The sequence below is a fragment of the Siphateles boraxobius genome, unplaced genomic scaffold, assembly GCF_051911475.1.
Source record: "Siphateles boraxobius isolate OS27281-9 unplaced genomic scaffold, OSU_SipBor_1 25, whole genome shotgun sequence".
Lineage (NCBI taxonomy): Eukaryota > Metazoa > Chordata > Actinopteri > Cypriniformes > Leuciscidae > Siphateles > Siphateles boraxobius.
This window is the reverse complement of record NW_027508866.1, coordinates 16,377,035-16,399,928: the sequence shown is the minus strand read 5'-3', so window position 1 is coordinate 16,399,928 and position 22,894 is coordinate 16,377,035. Positions and strand designations below refer to the sequence as shown.

The window sequence follows — 22,894 nt, the reverse complement described above, 5'->3', positions numbered from 1 at the left end:
GCATGTCCATTGCACATGGCGCCCCAGCCCGTGGTGGAGGCATCTATTGAGACAACAACATGCCGGGAAGCTCGTTCCAGGGGGACACCTGCCCTGAGAAAACTGAGGTTCGACCACAGGGTGAAGAACTGATGGCAGGTCGGAGTAACTGGTACTCGGAGCGTGCCGTGTTGCCATGCCCACCTCGGGACTCGGTCGCGAAGCCAAAGCTGAAGCGGTCTCATATGAAGCAATCCGAGCGGCGTGACCGCGGCTGCAGATGCCATATGCCCCAGGAGCCTTTGAAAGAGTTTCAGTGGAACCGCACTCCTGCCCTTGAACTGTCTCAGGCAAGTCAGCAGTGACTGCGCGCGCTCGCTCGTAAGCTGCGCTGACATGGCGACCGAGTCGATGTCCATACCGAGAAAAGAGATCCTCTGCACGGGGCAAAGTATGCTCTTCTCCCAGTTGACCCGAAGGCCCAGACGAGCTAGGTGCCGAAGCACTAGGTCCCTGTGTTCGCAAACCTGATCTTGAGAGTGAGCTAGGATCAGCCAGTCGTCGATATAACTCAGGATGCGAACCCCGTGTTCCCGAAGGGGAACAAGGGCAGCCTCGACGACCTTCGTGAAGATGCGAGGAGACAGGGCTAGCCCGAAAGGGAGAACCGTGTACTGGTATGCCTGCCCCTCGAAAGCAAACCGGAGGAACGGTCTGTGTCGAGGAAGAATGGAGACATGAAAGTAGGCGTCCTTCAGGTCGATCGCTGCAAACCAATCCTGGGGCCGTATGCATTCGAAAACGCGTTTGGCGGTGAGCATCTTGAACGGCATCCTGTGAAGGGAGCGGTTCAGTACGCGCAAGTCCAGGATTGGCCGTAACCCACCGGTTTTCTTGGGGACAATGAAGTAGGGGCTGTAGAAGCCGGACCTCATCTCGGCTGGAGGGACAGTCTCGATTGCACCCTTCGCCAGCAGGGTGGCAATCTCTGCTCTCATGATGGGGGCATTGCCCCCGACCAAAGTGGAGCGGACTCCCCTGAAGCAGGGAGGAGACCGTGCGAACTGAATCGCATAGCCGAACCTGATGGTCCGCGCGATCCAGCGGGACGGACGGGGAAGCTCTAACCAGGCTCCCAGGAACTGAACCAGCGGGACCATGCGAACCACAGGCGTCCCCCCGGAGGGGCAGCGAAGCGGAGTAACTGGCCCAGACGTTGACGGCATAGCGGCCCGGTGTGGGGGTACAGTTAGCAACCGCGCCCGGCAGAGGAGGCCAGGGGAGGACCAGGCTGGGGGCCTGCTCTGCCAGGGGTCTGGCGACAGAGGGGGACAAGGGCGAAGCGGTCCGTGGACGGCACGCCGTGTCAACCGCCTCTGTGACAGAGGGGGGCGAGGAGAGCACGGCTCGTGGGCGGCGCTCTGTGTAGCCCGAGAACTCTGTGAGCTCAGGGAAGAGGGGATTGTTTCTGACAACAAAAGATTCTCCCCCGGCCCTCCACCGGGGGAAGGAGTGGTCCTGCTACCACCTCCTGAGAAACAACCATCATCCCTGAGCAGCCCGTCTCAGGAGCGCCGCTTGGCCCGGCGTTTAGCGGGGGGCGGGGCAGGAGAGGGCTGAGGCGCCTTCTTGCGGCTTCCTCCGCGACCGGCCCTGGGTGGAGGCTGCTGCCTGGTACCGGCGGGAGGGGCGGGAGCCGCAGGAGGGCGCCCTCGGCGGGAAACAGGTCGAGGCGTCTGCCCGGCCGGCTGGGTGGAGGCAGCAGCGGGCCGGCGGGGCAGAATATGTTTGATGGCCTCGGTCTGTTTCTGGGCAGTTGAAAACTGTTGGGCAAAATCTTCAACTGCACCGCCGAAGAGGCCGGCCTGGGACAAGGGGGCGTTAAGCAGACGGGTCCGCTCCGCGTCCCGCATATCAGCCAGGTTCAGCCACAGATGTCTCTCCTGGACCACAGCTGTGGACATCACCAGACCCAGGGAGCGCGCGGTAACCTTCGTCGCCCGGAGAGCAAGGTCGGCTTGTTCCAGACCGTAACCCTCAGGTCACCCTGGCCACCAGCCGCAGGGCGGGGGGTGGATGAGGGGACTCTCACTCTTGCGAGTTCACAGAGTCTCGACCGTAATGACGCGATGGTCATGTTCCCACAGAGAGAACATGAGTCATCCACGAGCGCTGCTCTAGCATGATCAATGCCCAAACATACTATGCAACGCTCGTGCCCATCAGAGTCCAATACCAATCTGCCGCAACCAGAAGTACACGGGCGAGACATCTTTAAAAAGACGTGCCACGTGTAAGCTCTTTTGTGAGAGAAAACTCAAGTGTTGAAGCACCCGGGGAGAACGCACCGACTGGCAGACCACTGCAACAGATCAGCAGGAAGCACGCTCTCGCCGTAGATCGCCGTCACACCAACACTCGATGTACTCGTTTGTAAAGCTGACAATTCAGAGATGGCTTGTGGAGAGAAGAATACACTTGGCTCCGAAGCGAAAAACATATCTGCTTGCTGCCGGCTTCCTCCTTTTATACCCACGAGGTGGGGCGGAGTCGCGCCATGCAAATTCCGCAGACCCATGGTATTTCTTTGCCATTGGCTCGTTTTGTAATACTCGAAGTTGATAGGCTTTCTAAGCGAAACCCCATTCGTCGTCATCCGACGTAACTCGGAGTGACAACGAAAGGGAACTGTGGTTGTTCTTCCTGATATTAGCCACTTCATGCTATTTTAACATCATGTAGCTTGTGGGAACTGCTACTTTGTGAAAAGGTATACTAGTGTGCAAATCATATACTAGTGTGCAAAACATAAGTATTTTAACAAGTAAAGGTGTGCGGACACATTAGCAAAACTTCATAGGCAAAAAGGTCCATTATTGTCAATACTATTGTGATGTATGAATAACAGCTCACACAAGTCACTTTCAAACCAAGTAATTTTCTTTTGGTCAACATGGCAAATCCGCCTGACTAACTTGAATCCGTTGTGATATCTGCTTGGGGGAAATATTTCGCCCTCACACAAAGTTGTAGATTCCTATTCAAATGACTGGATTTCACCCATGAAAACTCAGCAAACAATGTTGAATGACACCACTGGTAATTTCTAAATAATAACTACTTTGTCATGGTCCATGCTCCTCTTACATTTTATGGATTCAACCTTGTCTCCTGTTGTGATTGTGACCGTTACCATTTTAGGAGGCCCGAAATGGACTGAAACTGAAAAATGTGAGCTCATTTAAAGAACAGCAGGATGCTCGCATTTCTGTGGACTAAGTGTTTAGTGTAAATCACAATTAGCGTAGGCATATGTAAACACAACGCTTGTCCTAGCTGCTGTGAGCCAATCATCGAGTGTCATGTACTGCGCAGGAAATAATGGGGTCTCAGTTGAGCTCTTTTGCATGCTTTGGCCTACATAATCATACACATCATCTACCATTACAACACACACAAAAATTTAAAGTTAGAAGGGCAGTTATTTAACAACTTTTCCAGATGTTAAAATTGCACTTTTTTGGAATATCAAAATTTGGGTCACCACATAAAAGCAATTTCTTCAGGGCACTAGTTCAGCTGCTGGATGAATTTGTCGCATATTGTATAATGAGGATATCCTTAACCGAGACATAATGTAGGACACAAAGACACAGTGCCGACTGTAAGATGATTTACAAGCCCATTTTGCAGCTCTGGTCCTCTGTAAAGTGATCACACATGCTGTACATTTTTAATGGAATAATGGTCGACTCGCAGTTGTTTTTATAAAGCTGCACTGCAGACAAATACTTGTTTTGTTCTTCACCTCACATAGGTTAATAGCCTATTGGAAGTCTTCAGATGTTCGATTATTAAATATAGCATCATAATTTCCTTGAGCGCTTGGGTATTTGCTAGTTTTGTGCAAACATGAGTGGTGATGAAGGCTGTTAATTACTGTGAAAGCTTAATGGGAGTGGAACTCTTCACAAAAGATGCTTCACTATGGGGAGCCTTGGAAGCATTGTTGCATCTGAGAGCCCTTTCAATGCACAATGATTCCCCCCTCCCTTCATCCTTTCTTTTTAGAGATGTATAGTAATTATGTTGAATAGGCTGATGGATGTTTTCGCGTTGTATTTGCTCAGAATGTATCTGGGTATGAGACGTGTGCCAGTTTACTTTCTGAGATGTCGATTGCTGTGATTTGGTGGTGAAATATCGTCCCGCGTAATCATTCATCTGTGAAATTACTAATTATCCTTTGTAATTACAGAACTTCATACTCAAAGTCGGTATAATGTGATTGTGTGTCAAAAGTGTTAGTGTCATCACCCCCAAAAATTTAGGGGCGTGTTTATTGAGCTATTGCAGTACTTTTGTGTTTTTATTTCAGCACAAATATCTGCGTCTTAGGGTGCTTTCACACCTGCCTCATTTAGTTCGGTTGAATCGCACTAGAGTTTGTTGTTCCCCTTGTTCGTTTGGGCAGGTGTGAATGCAGCAATCACACTCGGGTCGGCACCAAAAGCGGACCAAACAAGCGGACTGAGACCTCCTTGAAGAGGTGGCCTCGGTACGCTTTCAAACGAACTCTGGAGCGGTTCGTTTGTGGTGAGAACGTGATCCGACCTCGTACAGACCCAACTGCCAAAGAACTGCGCATTTTTGGACTAAACCAGCTGCTGTAGTCAGCTGCGCTGTGCATAATGGGATGAGGATTAATGTTTGTTGACAGTTTGCACTTTTAGCATGGCAGCTCGCGGACAAACTTGGAGTTGTGAGGAGGTGCGTAGCCTCATAGAAATTTGGTCTGATGACCATATATAGGTCCCAACTTTCAAACCCTCACAAGAACAGAGTAATAACTTGCTAGAGACAGATCCTTTCAAGATTTCATTCATTTACTCAGGGAACATCAACAGCCAGCAGTACACTTGATAACAGCCCAGGTGGATTCCATCTGTACCAAACAGGTTCTCCTTTGCTACTTTTAAGCCAAAGTCGAACGGCATTAGGTTGCCCCCTACAGGTCAATCTACAAAAGCTCGCTCTAAAACAAACAGCGAAAACTTCGCTTTGTTTAGCACGCAGCTCTCCATAGTAAAAAGCGGCGTGTTGTCTGCCGGATTTTCTTCCTCTTTGTTTACTTCGGGGAGTTCTGTTGGAATTTTCTTGCACATTAATTCTGACCAATCGAAGTGCAGTTATGGAAATACGTTCAAGACACATCTGGCCAACGAGTGATGTGGATGTTGTCACGTGACTGCATTTTGGTTCGTTTCATCAACTCATCAACTGATTCGGACCAGAGCAATCAGTGTGGTGTGAAAAGGAACCAAAACGGCTGAAAAATTCTACAAAGTATAATTTTTTGCCCTTGGTCCGGACCAAATGAACCGAACAACAGATGTGAAAGCACCCTTATTCACTAACCAACCCCAATCCTGTTTAACTAGATGCTATCTGTGCTGATACAGTCTCATGCCTCCCTTTTAAATAAATTAGGCTACTTTACTTATTTTTGCTGTTCACAAAACTCTGTGAAAGCGTTGTTTAACGTTGTGTGAAAGCTGGTGGGAAAGCTAGCACACAATTCAGTCTTAGTGAATTCACCCCTACAGGAATATTCAGGTTCTTTACAAGTTAATCTTAATCAGCATCATCTATGGCATACAGGTAGCATTGATTGCAACAAAAAAATTATTCCACTCAGATTTTCTTTAAAAATGTGAGGCACTTACAACGTACTGTAAGTGCTAGGACAATGTTATTTAGTTTATTTTAATTTTTAATTTTAATTTTAGCTTAAAGAATTTCCGTTTAGCCTTAATTTTTTTTATTTATGTTTAGTTTTAGTAATTTTAAAAATACTTTATTTCAGTTAACATTTCTAATTTTTTATTTTTTTAAGTTTAAGTTTTCTCATTATTTCAATCAACAAAAAATATTTTGAATTGTTTGTTGACAATAACAACACTGATTAAACACAAGACATAAACAATAAACAGTCAACATGATTTTAACCCTCTGAGGTCTCGCTTTTTTTCTCATCAGAGCAAAAGAAACTCAAAATACTCTGTTGATTTTGATCTTACATATTAAGTGTTGTACATCATTAGATCCTGGTAAGTGTCTATTTTTTGTTTTGTGGATACTCACAATAAAAACAAAGTGTTGTGCTTTTCGCCAAATAAAGAAAAACAAACATGATGTGCATTCTGCCTTCTCTCTGTCAGTAAAGTCCATTCTGAAACGCGTCCGAAAATTAACTAATTCCGCAAATACTTGTCATACAGGCACGAGTGTTTTTCCATAATGAAGCTTGAACTCTCTTCTTTTAAATGAATTAATTTATATAAAAAAACAAATATTCTCAGTTTATGTAATCTGAATGAAAAGAGAGAGATGTCAGTCTTTTTCTATCCAGCTAATTGTACCTGATTACGCGTTAATGTGGCACGCCCACGGAGAGCGCGCGGTATACAAACGCAAATGATCTAAGGCAAGCCATTCAAACATGCCAACGCCCACCAGCTGGATTATAAAACACATCGTGTTTAGTAAGTATCTTACTACAGCTGTGTACACAGCGTATCCTTTCGCTGTGAGGAATAATACTATCTGATAACCCTGGAAAATGTACCAGAAGTGCTGGTAGTTTCATTTCGAGGAGCAACGGATCCAGCTGATGTAGTAAGTCATTTATTCTTAAGTGCTTTGTTCTAATCGCGATATTGAATAGTGTCTGACTGTAAACCGCAAAAAGACTGTTTAAATATGAATTGCGTTTCTGTGTGTAGGCTAAATGATGAATGAACGGCACAGACGCGCGCGTGTTGTTTACTTCAGTTATAGAGCGTTCTGTGCCGTTCATTCACTCTCGCACCTACATTAGTAAACGTTATGTTTACATGAACACATCCAAACTATATTGCTATAGCCTACTAAGATGAGTAAAAATAGACTGAAATATATTGAAATAAAATGTCTGTATAAGCAACAAACTACAAATTCACATGTATATGCTAATATATCATACACAATATGTTACAGTGTAAATATGAATGTTTAGACAAGATTTTGTGATTAGTTTTGGATAGATTATAAAGTTTTGTCTGTAAAATAAGACTACTGTCACATTAAATAGTAACGCTTTTGTTCACCAATTTCTGCTCATAGTTAAATATACTATAGTATGATGTTTTGTCAAAAATAAAGTAGGTATATTGAATTATCAACTAAGATGTTATTATAGTGTTTGTTCCAATATTCAAACTAATGAATCCTTACCTTTTCTAATACGTATGATAAAATGTATACTTTTTACAAAGAAATACTCTTGAAATATTGTTAAAATTGTAATTGTAACCTATTTGTAATTGGTAACAATTTCTAATTGTAAAATATGTATATATAGATAATTTCTTTTGTCCTTGCATTCTTTGGGATCCTGTGACACACCTGTGTGAAAGGGCTAATTAATATGCAGCTCATTATGTATGTGGCACATTATCCGGCCTTTGTCTTAGGTGTGAACACGCCTCTACGCATATTGCCTTTCCAAACAAAAGGTGTCTTATAAAATTTTAATCAATGTATTGTTTTGTGTAAATGATCAGGCAGGATGGTTTCAGATCATTTTGAAGCAAAAATTCTAGGCAACAACACTCATTAGTCAAAAGTCTTGTGGACACGTATTTAGTATGGCCTTATTTCAGACACTTTAAGTTTTAGTTTTTTCAATTACCAAGCATAAACATGTACATACATGTTGCTCACATATTACGGTAGCCCCGTTTGTGCTATATAGAGTGAATTTACACCTTTGCCATTAACATGTTTATAAATAACTGAAAAAAGCACAAATGTCAGAGCATGTCAGAACACCTCAAGGACCCCAAAATCCCTTAGACCTCAGAGGGTTAATGTGAAAACAAAAATCGCCTACTAACCGTTTCTCTGTGAACTTGTTAATATATTTGATTTTTTAAGCATCATTATTTCTGAGTAATTAATTTCCCTTGAAAAAGGGATTACTCTTCATTTTTCCTGTAATTCAATTACAGTTACTTCTGATGTAATTGCATTAAATACTTTATAGACTATAGCACAAATATAAAACATTAGTGGATTTAAAATCAGGATTCATTATCTGGGGCCCTATTTTAATGATCTGAAACGCAAGTGTCAAAGCGCAAAGCGCAAGTAACTTTGTGGGCGGATCCCGGCGCTGTTGCTATTTTCCCGGCGGGATAAATGCCTCTTGCGCCTGGCGCAAATCTAAAAGGGGTTGGTCTGAAGTAGCTTCATTATTCATAGGTGTGGTTTGGGCGTAACGGGAAACAAACCAATAAGAGCTTTATATCACATTCCCTTTAAGAGCATGATGAACGAGGTGCGCTTGTTCCATGGCGCAATACTATTATAATGGCGCATTTACCAGGCGCGCTTCAGAATCGGTTCTCAGCCGAGGAGATCGATGTTCTTGTCAGGGCCGTAAAAGAAAGAGAAGTGACATTGGGGATGGGACAAACCCACCCAAATTAGCGTCCCGGGTTACGTATGTAACCCTAGTTCCCCGAAGGGACGGACGCTGCGTGAAATCGCAGTGGGAACGCCCTCAGCGTGACGCGTCTGAAGCATGAATGAAATCAGTCAATGGAGAGAATGAGCGTACGGCGAGTGACGTCATCGACCAGGAAGCTATAAATATTCCCTGAGTACACAAGACGCCAGCTTAAAAGTTACTGAAGCAGCGACCCAAGGGGATGCCGAGAGTATGGCAGGACACGCAGCGTCCGTCCCTTCGGGGAACTAGGGTTACATACGTAACCCGGGACGTTCCCCTTCAGGGACTACCGCTGCGTGAAATCGCAGTGGGAACGCAATACCCACATCCCCATACGACCAAATCCCCGTCGTGTGTCATTAGGAGACACAAACCGACGAGAGAACCTGAGCCCCGGGAGTGGAGCTAAGATCGAGGGAATAAAATCTAACGAAAGTGTGCGGTGAGGACCAGCCTGCCGCATCACAAACGTCCTGAAGAGAAGCTCCTGAAAGAAGAGCTGTAGAAGCAGCCATACTCCGGGTGGAATGAGCCCTTACAGCCAAAGTGAAGGCTGATGGGCCGAACCATAAGCAAGTGGGATGGCCTCGACCACCCACTTGCTCATCCTTTTTCTAGATGCAGGACATCCTTTCTTAGGTGACCCAAACAGACGAACATTTGTTCCGATCTCCTCCACAGGGCAGCTCTGTGGACGTAAGCATCAAAACCCAAACTGGGCACAGCAAATTAATTTTCTCCTGGTCTGACGTCAGAAAAGGCGGAGGACAGAAAACCTGCAGAACTATAGGTCTAACTGAAACAGTTGGAACCTTAGGAACATAACCTGGTCTCGGAAAGAGAAAGGCCTTAACCAACCAGGAGCAAATTCCAGGCACGAGGGAGCCACCGAAAGTGCTTGAATATCTCCAATTCTTTTTAGAGATGAGAAAGCGAGAAGAAGGATAGTCTTTAGAGTAAGAAACTTTTCCGAAACTTCCTCGATGGGCTCGAAAGGAGCAAGGGAGAGACCTTCTAAGATGACGGCCAGATCCCAAGCTGGTACCCTTGTGCGAACTGCAGGCCTCAGCCTCAAGGTGACACGAAGGAAGCGAGACATAAGCGGGTGTTTCCCGAGGGAACCTCCACTTGAAGGGTTGTGGTAAGCAGTTAAGGCCGCCACATACACCTTCAGTGTGGAGTGGGATAACCCTGTGGAGAGACGGTCCTGCAGGAAATCCAGGACTGTACCAACCGGGCAGTTAACTGGGTCCTGCTGGCGCTCTCCACACCAAGAGGTGAAAAGTTTCCACCTCGCGGCATATAACTTCCTCGTGGAGGGAGCTCTGGATCGGAGGATGGTCTCAACGACCTCAGCCGAGAGACCAGAATCTATGAGCTGGGCCCCCTCAGAGGCCAAGCCCACAGCCTCCATAGCTCTAGACGGGGGTGAAAGATCGACCCACTCGCCTGAGAGAGCAGATCTCTCCTGATCGGTATCTCTAGGGGAGAGCCGTTGAGGAGAGACACTAGGTCCGCAAACCATACCCGGGCCGACCAGAACGGGGCTATTAGCAGGACACTGAGCCCGTCCCGGCGAACCCTCTCCAGAACTCCTGGGAGCAGAGCGATCGGGGGAAAAGCGTACAAGCGTGACCTCGGCCACGGATATACCATCGCATCCAACCCCAGCGGGGCTGGATGGCTGAGAGAGAACCACAGCGGGCAGTGTGATGTTTCTCGAGAAGCAAATAGGTCTACCTCGGCAAGACCGAAATGTTTCCATAGGAGTTCCACCACCTCGGGGTGAAGACTCCATTCCCCGGGCCTCGGCCCCTGTCTTAACAGGATGTCTGCCCCCTGATTTAAATACCCCGGGAGATAAAAGCTCTCAGAGAAAGAATTTTCCCCTGGGACCATAGAAGGATCTGACGTGCCAGTTTGTAAAGCGGGCGAGAACGCAAACCCCCTGACGGTTGATATAAGAAACCACCGATGTGTTGTCTGTCTGGACAAGAACATGGTGGCCCCTTAGGTCTGGGAGGAAGTGTTTCAGAGCCTGAAACACCGCCAACATCTCTAGGCAGTTTAAGTGCCACAGACGATGATGGTCCTCCCACAGACCCTGAGCCCACCCGTGAGAGAGGCATCTGTCATTAGCATAACGCGACGACAAGGAGCTCCTAACACAGGGCCTTGGGACAGAAACCAAGGATCTTTCCACATGATCAGGGCGTGATGACACCGTCGCAAACTCACGATCATGCGAAGCGGATTTCCCCTCGGGGAGAATCCCTTGGTCCTGAGCCACCACTGTAACAGTCTCATGTGCAAGAGGCCAAGAGGTATCACGTTGGACGCAGCTGCCATGAGACCTAGCAGTCTCTGGAACTGTTTTACAGTGGATGACTGGCCTAGCTTGACCTGATCTACTGCAGCGAGAATCAAAGCAATACAAGCAGGTGACAATCGTGCCTGCATCGTCGTTGAATCCCACACTACACCTAGAAAAGTGGTTCTCTGTAATGGAGAAAGAACACTCTTTTTGGCGTTGAGCCTCAGCCCCAGTCACTTGATATGAGCAAGAACGACATCTCGGTGCCGAACCGCCTGTTGTGCCGATTGAGCTAGAATCAAGCAATCGTCTATATAGTACAGAAAGCGGATGCCTTATAACCTCAGCGGGGCTATAGCAGCATCCGTACACTTCGTGAATGTTCGGGGTGACAGTGCTAGGCCGAACGGAAGAACCCGATATTGGTACGCTTCGCCCCCGAAAGCGAACCTCAGGAACTTCCTGTGTTGAGGGAGGATAGATACATGGAAGTAAACGTCCTTTAGATCTATCATGACAAACCAGTCCTCGGATCTGATTTGAACATCCCCAGTGACAGACACAGCGCCCTGTAACGTACTGGCAGGGAACAGCTGGTCTGGGCACTCCACAACCCTCCTCGGAGGGGGCGAGCGTCCCTCGGGAAATCGCTCGCCGAGTCTCTCTACGCCCTGTGAAGGCAGGGTTAGTAGAGCAGACCACTGAGGGCATCGGAAAAGACAGGGCACCGTGTTCTTGTGCAGTGAACTCAGGTCTTTCACGATAGGGACCACCCTCAGAACCCTGACGTTCAGCACGTCAGGATTTTTTTTTTTTCGATGAAGTAGTATCCTAACTCCCTGCTGGGTGGGGGACCCATTCCGGCAGGAACTCTACTAAGGGAACCAGCCTCTCGAGGCTGGCCTCCGGATGAACATCCCGAGTGACAGACACAGCGCCCTGTAACATACTGGCAGGAAACAGCTGGTCTGAGCACTCCACAACCCTCCTTGGAGGGGGCGAGCGTCCCTCGGGAAATCGCTCGCCGAGTCTCTCTACGCCCTGTATAGGCAGGGTTAGTAGAACAGACCCCTGAGGGCATCGAGAAAGACAGGGCACCGTGTTTTTGTGCGGTGAACTCAAGTTTTTCCCGATGGGGACCACCCTCAGAGTCCTGACGTTCAGCCCGTCAGGACTTTTTCGACGCGGCCTTTCTGGCGACAATGACTGTCCTCAGATCAGTCCTGCCCCGAGAAGGCCGCGCCGGAGAGCACCCCGCCTCGTCCCTCCAGTTTCTCTGCAGGGGGGCACGAGACGTGACACTCCGCTTCTGCTGTGCTCTTTTTGAAGACGAACTCGACGAAAGACTTTGCTCTGGTTGAACATTCTGCGTGACAGACACAGTGCCCTGTAACGGCGCACCGGCAGGGAACGACTGGTCTGAACACACTATAACCCTCCTTAGAGGCGGCGAGCGTCCCTCGGGAAAGCACTCGCCAGACCCTTCTACGCCCTGTTTCGGCAGGGTTAGTAGGACGGGCCCCTGAGGGCGCCGGGAGAGACAGGGCACCCTTAAGGGAGGTGAACGCAAGTCTCTCTCGGCGGGGACCCCCCTCAGATTTCCTTTGAGCAGGTTGGCCTGAAAAGCCTGCATAAAAGTCATCGTATGCAAACATGCAGCCGCCTGCCGAGCCACCGAGTAAGCCTTCCCCACCAGCACAGAGGTATATATATTTATTTATTTATTTTTTTGGTGGAAGAGCCGGTGCTTTAAGTGAAGACGATGAAGCAGGAGAGAGATAGCTCGCAAGCGTCTCCTCCGCCTACAGTATCGTCACATAACCAGCAGATTTAGCACCAACAATGTTACCATAAGCATTGGACTGATTTGTGTAAATTCTGCTTGAAACCGGTCTAACCCAGGTCTTTGAAAACTCAGCATGAAGATCTGGGAAGAACGGTAAGCACCGGCTAGAAGGTTGAGGTCGTGCAGACAGAAATCTATCATCTAGATTGCTTTTAATTCTAGAAACCTGTCTATCAGCTGGCCACTCGATACTGTTATTTTATTATTTTTTTTTTAGCTTTTCAACAGCCCGAGATAATACATCCATCAAACCTTCTTCATTTGCAGTATAATGTGATAAACTAGTTTTCTCTGATAATAAACTTTCGACATCCAGCTCCTCAGAACTGGAAAATCTCAATTCAACATCATCATGTGCCTCCACCCGGGCAGAAGTAACCGCCGCAGCGCGTGCTTCCAGAGCCGGGTGAGAGGCACTAGATCTCGTCGGAGATAGCTGAGATAGGGCGGAGCCCGTCTCAACGTCGCCAGCGAGATCCATCTGCGAGCCCCAAGACAAGCGCCGCCGCTCTGCCTCAACAGAAGCGGGACCCGAGCCTCGGGGAGCTCGCAGCAAATCACTCTCCTCGAAGAGCGATCGCCGCGAGCGCAGAGTTCTCAAGGGAAAACGCTCGCAATGCTGACAATCGACTCCCTCGAGAGCCGACTGGGCATTGCTGCACTCCCAAACAAGCCACACTTAGCTCGTGTGAATCCCCACCCGTGATGTGCCGAGTACAGGGGGGAACACACTTCTTATACTGCTCGCTCATATTGGTTTTTTTATATAAAATATATATATAGTGAAAACTCCTGACAAAACAGACAAACACAATCGACAGATTCAGACACACACAGAGCTGCTGAAGTAACTAAAAGCTGGCGTGTTGTGTACTCAGGGAATATTTATAGCTTCCTGGTCGATGACGTCACTCGCCGTACGCTCATTCTCTCCATTGACTGATTTCATTCATGCTTCAGACGCGTCACGCTGAGGGCGTTCCCACTGCGATTTCACGCAGCGGTAGTCCCTGAAGGGGAACTTCGGTTACACATGCATATAATAATTTGGGTAAATGTGTAAGCTTTATGCCTATTTTCCCCATCGTCATGGAAACAACAATGATTTCCCTCGTGTTTCAATATTTTTCCTTATAATAATGTATCATTTGCAAAAAGTTAAATGCATCTGTGTAGATGAGAGAATCATCTACAGTGTATGCGCGTTGTTCACACTCTGTATTATGGCCAAGCATGCGCGCTTAAAATAGCATCTGAATGTACGCGCAACGCGCCACTGACTTTAGACTAGGTTTTTTCTGGTCAGTGGCGCAATGGTTTTATAGAACAGCAAAATAGCATGAGGGAAAGTTTGCGCCGGAACACGCCTCCTCTTTGCGCTGAACCGCCCGAGGAGCGCAAGTGTATTTCTTAGTTAACCGATGTGTGTCTGTGGAGGGAAAAATGTCCGCTTTGCGCGGGTGCAAAATAGGAATGATACATGCGTCAGTGTACAAAGTCATTTGCGCCGGGTGCAAGATAGGGCCCCTGATGTTAAAATGTATGTTTTTAATGTAACCTTCTCCCTTTAAATACTTTGGTCAGTTTAATAATAATTTATGCAATTTCATATTATTTATTTGATAGAATTAAAAGAGCAGTTTTAATGTCTATCCTTGTATTGATCGAGGTTGAATTGGGATTTAGAAAGTAATTTGTAATAATTAATGCAATACTTTTTAAGAGAGTAATAAGTACAGGAAAGTAGGATGATCACACTGTTAAAGATAATTAGCTAGTAAAAACTTTTTTACAGTAACTTACCCAACACTGGTCCCTGTGACCTTGATTTATGCTTTTTTATAAAAAAAAGTAAACAGACTAAAAATAGACTAAAAATTAATGTATTTTTTTAAATCAACATTATGCTTCAAATGCTCTCGATTAAACTTAACTTGTATTGAATCAATTGACTTAACTTAAAAAAGTGAGGAAACCCGTTGCCTTAAAATTAAGTAAATAAATGTAATACGTAATTGAAAAAATTAAGTTGTGTGAACTTTCATTTTTTCAATTAGCATGAAGTTAATTTACTTAATATTTTTTAAAGCAACAGGATTCTTCACTTTTTTTTAAAGTTAAGTCAACTGATCACTTTTTACAGTTAACTAAATAGGCTTGTACCTTAGTAGCACTGTTTGAAGACCCATATGGATTCACAATTAGAAAGAGCTATCACATTTGTGTCATTATCGATCTGAAGACTTGATCTTTCCGCAGCTTATAGCCAGTTCAGTGTGCTGCGTTCATTTCGGTATAAAATTGATTGTTGCCTTGGGCGAGTTTCTCATGATTGAGTCTCCAACTCACTCAAGTCTGACTCTTAGCTACGTATTGACCGTTTAGTGACCACGTGTAGACCGTTTAAATGACTTTGTACTGCATACTGACCTGACCTAGATAATCGTAATAGTTTTTGTATTGCCGTGCGCTGCTTTTCTTGCCTGTGTGACAGGCTAGTAGTTCATTTGAAAAGGTATCAATATAAGCTGAACAAAATGAGATATGCCAGGAAAATTAACATGGAAGAAGGACGTATGAATAGAGGGTAGTCATTATGGAGATTGACATTAAGGCATTGAAAAAATTATGTTTAAATGTATGTCCTTAGCAAACACTCTTCTCACCTAGAAGTGCACACATTGTGTCAATTACCAGAACAGGTAGCTCAAAAAGATGTGAAAGATTACCATTAAATTCTCGCATTATCTGACGTTTCCTGTCACTTACTGTGAGATTCTGCTGACAACCTTGCAGGTATGTTGAAGTCACAGATTTGCATAGAGCAAAGTCCCTTTCACATGGATTGTGACAGGGTTTTAATGCACCTCTCGACACAAACGCCATGCATGCTTTGACCTGCGCATGAAAAGAGGACACGAATAGACAAGATAGCAAGAAAAGCCTCATTAAAAGAATGAAATTCTTGGCATCATTTTTATATGGTAAATTCTTGAAAAAAAATTTGAACAAAACTGCTTATTGATATAGTTAAAAAGTTGAAATGTGTTGTGTCATGAGGTCATGCGGAGCGACCAACGCTATCTCACGACCGATTGTTACGAGTGAGTATGAGGTGGCTAATTCGTACGTATTTGCACAACCTCACTCGTACAAATTCATACGATTTGTCTTAACCCCAGTGATGGGTAGGTTTAGGGGCGGGGCCAGGGGTAGGTCACTCATACGAACTCATACAAATTGGGCAACTCGTAAAATATGTGCGAGTTAGCAAAAATCTTACGAATTCGTCCGAGTGAGGTCTTATGAATTCTTCGAAAATTATAGATGACAATAAGTCAATCTTAAAATATCAGATAATTTGACCTTTTATTATAAGGCAAGTTTAGTTTAGGTTTTAAAATGTCACATGGTGCGACTACCCCAAAACATTAGATTTTTATAAATTAATTACTCATGATATGTGTAATAAATGAATGAAGTATATGTTGAAAACTGTGGCTTAAAAAAATATTTAGAATAATTATTCATGGAATCAAAGTATAATGAACATAAGTTATATTGTTGATTACATTAAGTTCACATTAAAAATTGTCAGTCAACTTTTCTAAAAGATTTTGCAATGTTTTTTTCAAAACCAAATTAACTCAACATCAAATACATTTGTAGTAAAATAACTTGGCATGTGTTTGAAAATAGTTTTTTTTTTATCATGGTCACTTTTATCACAAACTTTGCATTCTGAATCAAAGATTTCAATATAAACAATTTCACGTCAGTTACTTCTGCAAAATCAAATAATCTGAGCTATGCTATCCACAATAATATTATACCTCTATAGTCCTACTGTATGACAATAGTTCCCTTTTGAGAATGGTCACTTCGTATTGCATAGCTAATACGGCGGTGGGGAAACTCCTCTTCCTCAAAATATTGAAGCAATAATTTCAAACGCAGTGCATCTGCACAGCGAACACAGCAGAGCAACTAGCTCACTCATTGGCTGTGCTGCGGCAAATGCACAGACGCCCGACGCAATAAACTGACTTGGCGCAGAGTACGTAAGAGCGCACCTAAATGGATGTCGCCTAAGCCTATAAAGATCGCTCATTTCGGCCAATACATCAGATTTACTCAACTTCAGCGACACTTCATGTCTCTGAGTCCTCCTGAAGCCTTTCGCCGTTGAAACAAGCCATATCAGCTAGAGCGAGCCTTGCAAACAGCAGACAGCGCCTTTCAACTCCTTTCAACAAGCCACTCCTCTTCTGTCGCTGCTCTCCTGTGGCCATCCGGCGAGTAAAAAATGCTATATATTTTTTCTGCTACTGTTGAGTTAACTCTGCGACACTCAGTTTTGTGAACGAGCAAGTTTTCGCGAGGCGTTGTTCCAAATGCCTTGCTCTTGATCGTCCACTGTGCCTCATGTGCAGCCTCTCAGCACGAGGCGGATGGACACTTGAGCGCGGCTTGTGTCTGGGTTCACCACGCACAGGCCGCGCTTCACAAGGGGTGGCTGTTCCAGAAATGTGACACCCTGCTTATTTACTTCCCGCGTTCGCGGCTAGCTCTCCTTTCGGACAGCAAACCGCTTCTCGCACTCCCCCCGCTTCCTTTCCCTCGTCAAGCCTCGACGGAAGAAGCCTGCGGTCAGATGTGTGTGCGGCTAGCTCTCTTTACGTCAAGAGAACTACTACGTCCTCCCGTTCTGCACGTCACGCAGAGCCCTCTCCGTGACTCAGACACATTATGCTTGGGTACACCGCTGCAGACAAACACTGTTCTCACAGCAGCTCAAACAGAGCGAGAAATAAATGTTTCCACTACAGCCCCCCGCACACGGGGAAAAAAAACTGCGGGATCTGGAGGTAGCCTAGCAAGTCGACATGATGGGGAGATGTCAATAAATTATGTGAAAAAGAACCTAAAACAGGTATTTACAGCACAAAACCTAAGCAAGGCTGACATTAAGCAAGGCTGACATTTGGACTACTATTCATCCTCCTGATCAGTGCGTCAGAATACATGCAGTCCAGGGAAACGAAACAAACAACCCCATGAATCTCTTTAATTATAGCAATACAAATACATGCTTTTTCCTGCGGGACAGGAGAAGACACAAAATCAATGCATCTCTATTATTGTGCGGGAATAAATTCTCAAAGTTTTGCGGGTGCGGGCGGGAGTGGACATACATATTGCGGGAGCGGGTGGCAGTGTAACACATACGTTGCGGGAGCGGGCAGTAACGGTCAGAAATTCGGCGGGCGGGAGCGGGATGAAGAAAACAGGCCCGCGCAGGGCTCTACACCAAGACAGATAGTCACTGCTTCAACAGCAGCTCTGACAGAGCGGGACATATGTGTTCACAAACCAGTCCAAGCCCGTCATAAGACACGCTCCTCTGAAAGAGAATATTTGCACCAATCACAGCACAAGGGTATTAGGTCCCCCTATGCTAGGCGACCATCCCCAGTTGTCATTCAAACCCTAGCCACAAGGACCGAGGCCTGACAAGCCATCCCCGAAGTCTCAGTCTGGGTTATGAACACTATAAATCGAGGATATTCGCTCCAGTTCGCTCGTAGACCCCCGCGATTTCAGGTGGTTGTCGAGACAACGGTGAGAGGCAACGTGGGTCACATACTTTGCACCGAAGTACAAAATCTGCTGGCAAAAGGGGCGATAGAATTATAGAATAGGGCGATATAATAGGTTTCCAGAACTGGCACAGAAAATGTGCCAGTGCCAATGAGGAAAGACCTCCTCACACAGGCGATCTGGCGCCCTCGCCCCGACTTATGGGCCCTCCATGTATGGCCCCTCAACGGGTATCCGGGGACCTCCCAGAAAAAGTCTTAAATAACATCACTGAGGCTAGAGCACTGTCTACAAAGCGTCTCTATGCTCTGAAGTGGTCAGTATTCGCTGGCTGGTGCTCAGCCAGAGACCTCAAGCCCCACTCATGCAAAGTATCAGTGGTACTCTCCTTCTTACAAGAGCTTGGATGCGGGTCACTTCCCATCCACGGTCAAAGTGTATGTGGCAGCCATGGCAGCTTACCATGCTCCTGTGGCTTGCCAGTCGCTGGGGTGAAACGACCTCATCGTTCGTTTTCTCAAATGAGCCAGGAGGTTGAACCCCGCCAGGCCTCCCACTATACCGGCATGGGACCTTTCCATAGTCCCTGAAGGGGCCCTGTTCGAACCGCTACAGTTGGTTGATCTCAAACCACTTTCGCTGAAGACTGCTCTTCTGCTGGCTTTGGCATCAGTCGTGCGAGTGGGGGATTTGCATGCGCTCTCTGTGAGCCCCTCCTACCTGGAATTTGGGATAAATGACTCCAGGGTCATTCTCAAGCCAAGGCATGGTTATGTACTTAAGGTGCTCTCAACCCCGTTCAGAGCTCAGGTTATTACATTATTAGCACTTCCACCCTCGGAGAACGATTTTATAACCTGGAGTTACATTGCCTGCAGGCCAGGGTCTTCTCACTATGATAATTGACCCGACGGTGTCTGGTTTGTATCTGTCTAATATGTTACTGTCCATAAGTACAGGTAGTCTTAGGGCTGTTAATGAGCCCCAGTTTTTATTTATGAAACCCGACTCTGTCTGGTTAGTGTCACTTATACTGGGATACTTATTATTGCTTGTTCTGTTGAGCCTCGGGGGGTTTCCCTAGGCTCCAGTTGGATTCAGCCAGTTGCTAATGTGCAGCATTTTACATTGCGTCCCCACTGCGTATTAGCTACGCAATACAAAGCGACCGCTCTCGAAAGGGAACGTGCTCGGTTACTAACGTAACCTTGGTTCCCTGAGAGTAAGGGAAGGAATATTTCGTAGCCTGCCGCACTATTGAAATCTGTCAGGATGTGTCGCTTCAGTCGATTTAAACCTGATGTATTGGCCGAAATGAGCGATCTTTATAGGCTTAGGCCACACCCATTTAGGCGCGGTCTGACATACTCGGTTCCAAGTCAGTTGATTGGGTCGCGCGTCTGAGGCGCTCGGCCATTGGATGTGCAGTTGCCACAGCACAGACAATGAGCGAGCTACTGCGTATTAGCTACGCAATACTCGTTCCCTTACTCTCAGGGAACCAAGGTTACATCAGTAACCGAGTACGTTTTCTCTTTGGTGCCTATTTTTATTACACCTGGGGAAAAGGAAGAAAGAACAACCTTTGAGCGATACAATTTCCCCTCAAGAATGGCATCATTTTTGCAACACAGACTAGATATCAATACAGTTATGTAATCATGTGTCTTGAGCTATATGAGAGATCGCTTCATGCAACTTTTTTCATATCACTGGATAGAGAGTTGTTAATAGAACATTTAGCTAGAGAATGAACTAGTTAAATCTTGGCAACCATCTGTGAAAATATAGCATTACAGAAATACTGTTCATTCATACATGTAGTGTCCACGTGTATTCTGTTCACAGAAACATAAGCTGCCGTCTATATTTGTTTAGGTTACTGCAGAGTTTGTTAATCATTAATTTCTTAAGCTAATGACATGAATTGTCCATTTCTCTATGCGTGTGAATGATTAACTTTGAGATTGCTGTAAATGTCAATTAATGAAGTGCCTAGAGCAGAAATATAGGGTTTTCTTCTTCAAATGATAAGAAAAATTACACAGCAAATCTCTTGATGCAGAGTCTGTGGCTGGTATATGCAATAAAGATTTTTTTTTTATAAGAGAGAGGGTAGTCAAATTTCAGCCTGTAATTTATCTGTGAGTCTCTCTCTGTGTTCGAAATGGAATGCAAATATTCATTCTGTAGTTTCAGGGGAAAGCTCTGTAGGGTTCACTTGCTTTTTCCTCAGCAGATGGAGGCCTCTAAAGAATTTAAAATTTCACACATAAAAGAGTCTGACAGGAGTGAATTATTGCAAACATATGCAGCATTATTTTGTCTTTACTCTGTGCTGGTGTGATGTAATCTGACTTTGAAGAATATTGTATTTATTCAGAGATCAGTCTGATCTCTTTGCCGATTGGTGGGATTAAGGATTAGTTCAGCTGCAGATATAAATGTATTCAGCAATTATCAAATAGGATAATGCTCTTTCAGCATGTTTTATTCCCCCCTTTTTTATTTGGGAGTACAGTCCCCCTAATAATGTCGCAACAGCTAAGAACCGATAACAAGGAATGAATCAGAACTGGACTTTAATAAAGATATCTTCAAGAACAACACACACAGGAATGTAAGGCAAAGTGTGAGATTCAACAGGTTAACTTAGCTTGTTATAATTGTCTTTGATTTCCTTGCAGGACTGAAGAAGATGATGCAACTTGACTGAAGAGAATTAAGATAGTCGGATGATAACTAAAGAGGAACGCAGGTAGTTTGTGACGAGACCAGACAACGGTGTGATAGGGGGATCTGGATTTATAGGAGTCCATGATGAGCTGTGATACGTGGCGGTGATTAGAATTATGGGGATTGGGAACAAGAGGGAGAAGCTGAGAAATCTGGCGCTGTTGGGTCGGATGTGTTCATGACAAATAACATGCTGAACAAAAACATTATTTTTACAGCATATTTAGTTTGTTTTGTTTTTAATTGAACAACTAGCTGGTAACTGATGGAATTTTTTGATAACATTTTTGCCATTTTTGCCATTTTAAAAGATCGAAGTAAGGATTCTCGGCTCATTTTGTGTCAGACATAATAACTGCATTTCGGTGAGCAAGTGAATAATACAAATTAAAGATATTGTCTGATAAGTTGGTCCATAATTCAGACTGATGCATGTGTTCAATTCAGGTTTATTATGTACTCATTTTATAATGACATATTTCATGTATATAATTCTATATACTATACAGTAGTGTTAAAAATTTGGGGTGAGTAAGATTTTTGAAAGAAGTCTCTTCTGCTCACCACAGCTGCATTTATTTGACCAAAAATACAGTGAAAGCAATAATATTGTGAAAATATTATTACAATTTTAAAATGTAATTTATTCCTGTGATGGTAAACCTGAATTTTCAGCATCATTACTCCAGTCTTCAGTCACAAAATCCTTCAGAAATCATTCTATAATGATGATTTGCTTCTCAAGAAACATTTCTCATTATTATCAATGTTTAAACCGTGATGCATTTTTTTCAAGATTCTTTGATGAGTAGGAAGTTCAAAAGAACAGCATTTATTTGTAACATGTTTGTTACTAGTTTAATGTAACACCAACAAAAATCTTATTGAACTAAATGTTTGAATAGTAGTGTGCAAAAATTGGCAATACTGTACTGTTTACCCTGATGCCAAAAAAAGCCATTTTGAATTTTAAGTTACCAAACACTTTCATTAATATCAAATACATCAGTATATGATCACTATCTAATTTTTTGGGCTTTCTGCATTTATAGGCTTATACGGTATGCAGGAAGGTGTTTAATATATTCGTTATTTTACATATTATGCAAAACTGTGTGGCCGACCTGCAAGTATGACGGCAGCTACAACACGTTAGTCACATCTGCTTTCATTTAAATAGTGCAAGTACTGCTATGTGTTGCTTAAAAATCAACAAAAGAGTAAACGCATTTGCATTTTAATGAGGGAAAGCTAAGGCATTTGTTATGTTTGTTCGGTGGCAGGCCAGAAGAATTGACAAGCTTCTAAAAACGTTGAGTTCATGGTGAATAGCGCATTAATCATTGTGACTGGGCTTCCATTACAGCGAGTGGTCTGGAAGTAGCGTTCCACTTCATTATCCGTGTGGCACAATACGCTGTCATAATAGGCCAAAGAGAAGCGTGAAGACTTCAGATAGAGGAAGCAAAACAACTGCCTCATCTCATTCCCAACAATCCACGTGGGGGCTCAGTGATAGTCCTGCACGCAACATGACTATTATATCAACTTCATTGGTGGTTGAGAAATGTTTAGATGAAGACTGGCATCATCACTGGTCTGCCGGTTTATATATGTGATTTACTTGATTATAAATTATAAATGGCATTATAAAACTTGAAAAAATAAAGGATTTACTTTGAAACTATCTTCACTCAGTAATTGCATAGTGAATTTTACAAATAATAACAAAGGAATGGCAAGTAACACATATACATACATGTATATACAACACCAAATTAATTGACAGCCCATTTGCTGATCTTCAACATGTTTGCTCTTATATATACCAGTCCAAAATGAATGTATATATTCATATATATAT

The 22,894-nt window shown here is 44.7% G+C and overlaps 1 long non-coding RNA gene across 4 annotated transcripts in view; it reads left to right on the top strand.

Annotated features, from left to right (window-relative positions):
- The window catches only part of LOC143750108 (uncharacterized), a 204,810-nt gene extending 182,182 nt beyond the window's left edge, over window positions 1–22,628 (top strand). For 2 of the 4 annotated variants that reach the window (XR_013207114.1, XR_013207113.1), the window contains 2 exons: window positions 20,982–21,052; window positions 22,397–22,628. This is a non-coding gene — a long non-coding RNA (uncharacterized LOC143750108). Of the gene's footprint in view, window positions 1–20,981; window positions 21,308–22,396 lie in introns of those variants that run through there. The other 2 variants (XR_013207111.1, XR_013207112.1) reach the window with 1 other exon arrangement.
- The last annotated feature ends 266 nt before the right edge of the window (window positions 22,629–22,894 follow it).